Raw genomic sequence first — 8,716 nt, forward strand, 5'->3', positions numbered from 1 at the left:
AGCCCCCATGCACAAAGCGAGGTCCATACAGAAATTGTTTGTCGAGACCAAGTGGAAGAACTTGACTGGACTGTACAGAGCCCTGACCTCAACCCCATCAAACACCTTTGGGATGAATTGTAATGCTGACTGCAAGCCAGGCCTAATCGCACATCAGTCCGACCTCACTAATGCTCGTGGCTGAATGGAAGCAAGTTCCCGCAGCAATGTTTCAACATCTAGTGGAAAGCCTTCCCAGAAAAGTGAATGATGTTATAGCAGCAAAAGGGGGTCAAACTCCATATTAATGCCCATGATTTTGAAATGAGATGTTCAACAAGCAGGTGTCCACATACTTTTGTATAATTAGCACAGGTCACAAGGTACACTACATGACCAAAAGTATGTGGACACCTGCTCGTCGAGGCTGGTGTCCCAATTTGATGAACTGACTTGTTGGAAAGGCAGTATCTTATGTTGATGAAGATTGCATGGCTGTGTGCTCCATTTTATAAAGCTGTCGGCAACGGATGTGGCTGAACTCGCCGAATCCACTAATGTGAAGGGGTGTCCACATACGGTTGTATTTATAGTGTATAATAGTAACTGGAGACTGCGTCCAAGATGTCCACTCTTTTCAAGCAGAGCCTAAAATTAACACCCACCAAATGCAGGTAGATTTTGGCATTGGCGGGTAACTATGAAACAACATATGGAATCATGAAGTAAACAAAAAAAAAATGTGTTAAACAAATCCAAATATATTTTATGTGAGATTCTTCAAAGTAGCCACTCTTTGCATTCTCTCAACCAGCTTCACCTGGAATGTGTTTCCAACAGTCTTGAAGGAGTTCCCACATATCCAAAGCACTTATTGGCTGATTTTCCTTCACTCTGCAGTCCAATTCATCCCAAACCATCTCAATTGGGTTGAGGTCAGGTGATTGTGGAGGACAGGTCATCTGATGCAGCATTTCATCACTCTCCTTCTTGGTCAAATAGCCCTTACACAGCCTGGGTGTGTTGGGTTATTGTCGAGTTTAAAAACAAATGATAGTCCCACTAAGCCCAAACCAGATGGGATGGCGTATCGCTGCAGAATGCTGTGGCAGCCATACTGGTTAAGTGTGCCTTGAATTCTAAATAAATCACTGACAGTGTCAACAGCAACGCACCCCCACACCTCCTCCTCCATGCTTCACAGTGGGAACCACACATACGGAGATAATCCAATCACCTATTCTGCGTCTCACAAAAACAAGGCGGTTGGAACCAAAAATCATACATTTTGAATCATGCGACCAAAGGAGATTTCCACCGGTCTAATGTCCATTGTTCGTGCTTCTTGGACCAAGCAAGTCTCTTCTTCTTATTGGTGTCCTTCAGTGGTTTCTTTGCAGCAAGTTGACCATGAAGGCCTGATTTCCGCAGTCTCCTCTGAACAGTTAATGTTGAGATGTGTCTGTTACTTGAACTTTGAGAAAGCATTCATTTGGGCTGCAATCTGAGGTGCAGTTAACTCTAATGAACTTCCTGTCCTGTGGCGGTCCTCATGAAAGCCAATATCATCATAGCGCTTGATGGTTTTTGCAACTGCACTTGAAGAAACTTTCGAAGTTAATGAAATTTTCCATATTGACTGACCTTCATGTCTTATAGTAATGATGGACTGTCATTTCACTTTGCTTATTTGAGCTGTTCTTGTCAGAATATAGACTTAGCCTTATTTTGTAAAAGACCATCTTCTGTATACAACCCCTACCTTGTCAACACAACTGATTGGCTCAGGCGCATTAAGAAGGAAATAAATTCAACAAATTAACAAGGCACACCTGTTAATTGAAATGCATTCCAGGTGACTACCTCACGAAGCTGGTTGAGAAAATGCCAAGCGCGTGCAAAGCTGTCATCAAGGCAAAGTGTGGCTATCTGAAGATTCTCAAAAATAAAGTATATTTGGATTTGATTAAACGTTTTTGGTTACTTCATGATTCCATTAATATTATTTCATAGTTGATGTCTTCACTATTATTCTAAAATGTAAAAATAGTAAAAAAATAAAGAAAAACCCTTGAATAAGTGGGTGTGTCCAAACTTATGACTAGTACTGTATATGATGGGATATACACTTCTCAAAAAAATAAAGGGAATACTAAAATAACACATCCTAGATCTGAATGAATGAAATATTCTTAATAATACTTTATTTACATAGTTGAATGTGCTGACAACAAAAATCACACAAAAATGATCAATGGAAATCAAATTTATCAACCCATGGAGGTCTGTATTTGGAGTCACACTCAAAATTAAAGTGGAAAACCACACTACAGGCTGATCCAACTTTGATGTAATGTCCTTAAAACAAGTCAAAACGAGGCTCAGTAGTGTGTGTGTGGCCTCCACGTGCCTGTATGACCTCCCTACAACGCCTGGGCATGCTCCTGATGAGGTGGCGGATGGTCTCCTGAGGGATCTCCTCCCATATTTGGACTAAAGCATCCGCCAACTCCTGGACAGTCTGTGGTGCAACGTGGTGTTGGTGGATGGAGCGAGACATGATGTCCCAGATGTGGTCAATTGGATTCAGGTCTGGGGAACGGGCGGGCCAGTCCATAGCATCAATTCCTTCCTCTTGCAGGAACTGCTGACACACTCCAGCCACATGAGGTCTAGCATTAGGAGGGACCCAGGGCCAACCGCACCAGCATATGGTCTCACAAGGGTTCTAAGGATCTCATCTCGGTACCTAATGGCAGTCAGTCTACCTCCCAAAGAAATGCCACCCCACACCATGACTGACCCACCGCCAAACCGGTCATGCTGGAGGATGATGCAGGCAGCAGAATGTTCTCCACGCCGTCTCCAAACTGTCACATGTGCTCAGTGTGAACCTGCTTTCATCTGTGAAGAGCACAGGGCGCCAGTGGCGAATTTGCCAATCTTGGTGTTCTCTGGCAAATGCCAAACGTCCTGCACGGTGTTGGGCTGTAAGCACAACCCCCACCTGTGGACGTCGGGCCCTCATACCACCCTCATGGAGTCTGTTTCTGACTGTTTGAGCAGACACATGCACATTTGTGGCCTGCTGGAGGTCATTTTGCAGGGCTCTGGCAGTGCTCCTCCTTGCACAAAGGCGGAGGTAGCGGTCTGGCTGCTGGGTTGTTGCCCTCCTACGGCCTCCTCCACGTCTCCTGGTAGTGCCTCCATGCTCTGGACACTACGCTGACAGACACAGCAAACCTTCTTGCCACAGCATTGATGTGCCTTTCTGGATGAGCTGCACTACCTGAGCCACTTGTGTGGGTTGTAGACTCAGTCTCATGCTACCACTCAAGTGAAAGCACCACCAGCATTCAAAAGTGACCAAAACATCAGCCAGAAAGCATAGGAACTGAGAAGTGGTCTGTGGTTATCACCTGCAGAACCACTCCTTTATTGGGGATGTCTTGCTAATTGCCTATAATTTTCACCTGTTGTCTATTCCATTTGCACAACAGCATGTGAAATTTATTGTCAATCAGTGTTGCTTCCTAAGTGGACAGTTCGATTTCACAGAAGTGTGATTGACTTAGAGTTACATTGTGTTGTTTAAGTGTTCCCTTTATTTTTTGAGCAGTGTATTGACATGATGGACAGTACATGGATAGAATATTTAGTCTGTAGGATAGAATAGTATGTATACAGCAATAGTTAAATAGAATGGCATTCACTAGAATACAGTATTTACAGTTGATGTCAGAAGTTTACAGACACCTTAGCCAAATACATTTAAACTCAAGTTTTGCACAATTCCTGACATTTAAGCCTAGTAAAGATCCCTGTCTTAGTAAAGATCCCTGTCAGGATCACCACTTTATTTTAAGAATGTGAAATGTCAAAATAATAGTAGAATGATTTAGTTCAGCTTTTATTTATTTCATCACAATCCCAGTGGGTCAGAGGTTTACTGTTGCGGTTTTCTTCCTTCGCCTCCTCTGAAGAGGAGGTGTAGCAAGGATCGGACCAAAATGCAGCGTGGTAATTTTCATACATGTTTTAATAACGAATAAACACGAACAATACAAAAACAAGAAACGTAACACGAAAACCGAAACAGCCTATACTGGTGCAAACTAACAGAGACAGGAACAATCACCCACGAAACACAAAGAATATGGCTGCCTAAATATGGTTCCCAATCGGAGACAACAATAAACACCTGCCTCTGATTGAGAACCACTTCAGGCAACCATAGACTTTTCTAAAAAAAAAAACAAGACTAAACACACCACATAATAAACCAATGTCACACCCTGGCCTGACCAAAATAATAAAGAAAACACAAAATACTAAGACCAGGGTGTGACATTTATATATACTCAATTAGTATTTGGTAGCATTGCCTTTAAATTGTTTAACTTGGGTCAAACGTGTCGGGTAGCCTTCCACAAGCTTCCCAAAATAAGTTGGGTGAATTTTGGCCCATTCCTCCTGACAGAGCTGGTGTAACAGAGTCAGGTTTGGAGGCATCCTTGCTCGCACACGCTTTTTCAGTTCTGCCCACACATTTTCTATAGGATGATGTCAGGGCTTTGTGATGGCCACTCCAATACCTTGACTTTGTTGTCTTTAAGCCATTTTCAGCAACTTTGTTAGTATGCTTGGGGTCATTGTCAATTTGGAATACCCATTGCAACCAAGCTTTAACTTCCTGACTGATGTCTGGAGATGTTGCTTCAATATATCCACATAATTTTCCCTCATGTTGCCATCTATTTTGTGAAATGCACCAGTCCATCCTGCAGCTAAGCACCCCCACAACATGATGCTGCCACCCTCGTGCTTCACGGGTGAGATGGTGTTCTTCGGCTTGCAACCTCCCCCTTTTTCCTCCAAACATAACGATGGTCATTATGGTGAAACAGTTCAATTTTTGTTACATCAGACCAGAGGGCATTTCTCCAAAAAGTATGATCTTTGTCCCCATGTGCAGATGCAAACCGTAGTCTGGCTTTTTAATGGCGGTTTTAGAGCAGTGGCTTCTTACTTGCTGAGAAGCCTTTTAGGTTATGTCAATATAGGACTCGTTTTTACTGTGGATATAGATACTTTTGTGCATGTTTCCTCCAGCATCTTCACAAGGTCCTTTGCTGTTCTTCTGGGATTGATTCGCACTTTTCGCACCAAAGTACGTTCATCTCTAGGAGACGGAACGCGTCTCCTTCCTGAGCGCTATAACGGCTGCGTGGTCCCATGGTGTTTATGAGTTTTAATGATTCCAACCTAAGTGTATGTAAACTTCCAACTTGAACTGTATTAGAACTAGGGAGGCAGGATATATCGGTGAACATATCGGAATCGGAGTCAATCATCACCTTCCGGAGACACCTGAAACCCCACCTCTTCAATGAATACCTAGGATAGGATAAAGTAATCCTTCTCACCCCCCCCCTTAAATGATTTAGATGCACTATTGTAAAGTGGCTGTTCCACTGGATGTCAGAAGGTGAATTCACCAATTTGTAAGTCGCTCTGGATAAGAGCGTCTGCTAAATGACTTAAATGTAAATGTAAATGAATCGGCAGATATTAACTAAAAATGCCAACATCGGTATTGGCTGATGTCTAGTTTAACGCCGATTAGCAAAACCAATGTCAAAGCTGACGTGCATACCTATATAACGTAGGTTCATGACAATGTAACAAACTTTCAGCGAGACAACTCAATGGCGAAATCCATTAAGCCAAGATAATGGAATTCATTGCCCTTGACAATCAAACATTCTCTGTCGTGGGTGAGGTTGAATTTCGCCGACTGGTCTATCACCGGTTAACACTACCAAGTGTGCTATTTCTCCGATGTTGCCCTATCGGAGTAACACAGTCATAGCGTCACTGTTATTAGCTTCACGACATGCATACTATGGAAAGCCGTTTGGGTCTTTGCATGTCAAAAAAGATACAGTAGCACTGTCAAAGCTGTACAAAAAAGTCCACAAACAAGCAAACACCAGCCACGAACGACGTGTTTACAATACTGCGTTGGTAACAAAGCATCATTTGTTCGACCGCAACTTCTGGTGTAGCTAGCTTTAGCTTGGTACCTAGCTAGCACCAATACAATCAGCCTGAAAACAATGACCAGTAGAAACTGCAGTCCTTTTCATTATTCTTAGCAATGATTTAGGAATGAAGCTAGCAGCCAGCTAGCTTCATCTGGCTAGTGATGATCACCCGGACCGGGTTATGTGTTGTGAAGCTAGGCACAATAAGGATTAGGCACAATAGTGAAATTTGCAGTTTGCCTTCAAAATAAAAGCATGTCATTGACAGTGATGCAAATTAATACAAATAGTAGAATTATGCCATACTTTTATTTTGAGGGCAAACCGCAAAGTCCACTATTGTGGTTAGCTTCACAGATGGGTTCGACCACCATTAATCAAATAAGAACTGTCTTATAAATTAGGGTTATTTTCGATGATGACACCTAGCTATATTGTGACGTAGTGAACTATAGCTACTGTAACGGATGTCGTGTTGCAATGTTTTGGGGGAAGAACATTGTTTGCATCCATGAGCTAGCTAGCTACGAGACAACTTTACCAGTATCATAGCATACGTATCAATGAATCGTTGTGACATGAAATACGAGTGATCGTGTAATCAATGTGTAATAACTACGTTAAACGATGAACGTGTTTAATGTGATGTGCATTCAGGTCCTAATAAGTCAACAAGCTTATTTGACACGTCAAATAATGTTAAATAGTATATTTGTTGACTCGCAAAGACCCAAACGGTGTTCCATAGAAATCCTGGTTGAGAATGAAACGACAGAACAACAAAACAGCACAGCAAGTAAGTGAAAGAAAAAGGTATTGATTATGTTTTACTGGTAATGGAGACATACGTAAATACCAAACAAAATAACTGTTTGGTCAGTGTGGTGTGTAACCTTTATTTAACTAGGCAAGTCAGATAACAATTTGTTTTTATTTACAATGATGGCCTACCCCAGCCAACGCTGGGCCAATTGTGTGCCGCCCTATGGGACTCCCAATCACGGCCGGATGTAATACAGCCTGGATTCGAATCAGGGACTGTAGTGACGCCTCTTGCACGGAAATGAAGTGTCTTAGACCACTGTGTCCGTGTTCACTATTGAACTGTACTCGAATGCTTAAAAGGCCACAAAAAAAATTTGAAATACGTTTTCGGTATCATTTTGTCAAGGAAAATATTGGATATTGGTATGGGCCAAACATGTCGTATCGGTGCATCACTAATTAGAACACATTTAATCTCGAATAAAAACACTTGATCCTGTCACTTCTTATAATTATCTGTGATGTTATTACTATACATAACCTGCATTCCATTTTTTTTCTTCATTTTGATTGTAAATACTATGGAGATGTGACATTGAAGAACACTCACTAACCTTGTTCTTAAATTCACTCATACACTTTTCTAAATTCTGCATGTGGTATATGCTATGACAGGAGACACGCACAGGCAGTTACAGATGGCTATAAAAAAGGAAGAAAAAAACTGGGGAGCTTAAAGCCAATTACGTTTTCTGACTGGCTCGCTTCACACATAGAGGAGCTAGAAGTTGTAGCTAGCATTAGCACACGGACTAAACTGGCAAACGGAATAGAGATTGAAAGTAGACATGAATAGCATCACGGACTCGAGTTATTTGTAACGTTACTTAGCTAGCATAACTAGCACGTCTTTCAAGGTAGACGCAAACTATAGCTACGTGCAGAAATGGCTCACGTGCACGAGTATGATGACCGTCGTGACGTACGCAGCAAACTCGATACTCAGAATGAACCGTGGTTCAGAAACAAAATATGACAAGTATGGATCAATCCAAAACGATTGCGTGGGGTCACTCGTGTTAGCACTAATTGCTAGCTACCTTGGTGCCAGAGATATGCAAGTAAAGCTAAGCTAGCGTTAGCTACCTGGCGCTAGCAAACCACAGCTGACATTTCTTACAGCTATATTTGCTAACTAAAATTGGTGTTCTTACACTACGTGTAAGAAAAGGCAAATGTCAGCTGTTGGTAAAACTTTCAAACGGTAAGTGTCGAATGGCCGGTTATGAGTTCATTTGAATTGACAACCTGTACACTACAACCCGTGCGCAGCTACAGTCCGCAGGCTGCCTTCCCCATTCCATAAAAGTCAACAAAACAACCACCATTGCTGCTGCTGGCTTAAGCTAGCTACAACTGTTTAGATCACATCGTAAATAACATTTGTATCTAAGTGCATTTGATCCCCCCGAAATTAAGCAAATCATGCAACATTACCTTTCGCAGCAAATTATTTTCCTTTCTTTTTCCTCAATCGATTTCTCGTTTTGTAAAATCCACACGATCGATTACTGTTGAGCATTAGCTAGTTGGTTGCACACAGACGAGCTCGGCCTCACGCCTCCTTCTCGAGCTTCAGCGCAATGATTGGCCAGACCATGTTTGTAGGTATTCACTGGATACGTTAAAAATGTTTTATTTGGCTGATCTTGTTGATAGATGGATAGATGAACCAATAGCAAGAGCTACAACATCCGGTTTTGAAGGGGTTAACTTCAAGGAAGCGTCATTTTGCAATATCTAAATTTACCAGAAACAGAATTACATAAACGTTTACATCAAAAATCCTCTGACCGGTGTTTCTCTGGAAGAAATTGACACTTGATCGAAATAGAGCCATGTTATTAGGAAAAGTGCAGCATCCT

At 42.0% G+C, this 8,716-nt stretch overlaps 1 protein-coding gene across 1 annotated transcript in view; it reads right to left on the reverse strand.

The window, feature by feature from the left end:
* LOC135512545 (lysine-specific demethylase 4B-like) overlaps nucleotides 1-8,415 on the reverse strand; it is a 94,504-nt gene extending 86,089 nt beyond the window's left edge. Inside the window, 1 exon segment of the mRNA XM_064934682.1 lies at nucleotides 8,289-8,415. The gene's annotated coding sequence lies outside the window, so the exon portion shown is untranslated.
* Nucleotides 8,416-8,716: the final 301 nt, after the last annotated feature.

The sequence above is a fragment of the Oncorhynchus masou genome, chromosome 24 (genome assembly GCF_036934945.1).
Source record: "Oncorhynchus masou masou isolate Uvic2021 chromosome 24, UVic_Omas_1.1, whole genome shotgun sequence".
Lineage (NCBI taxonomy): Eukaryota > Metazoa > Chordata > Actinopteri > Salmoniformes > Salmonidae > Oncorhynchus > Oncorhynchus masou.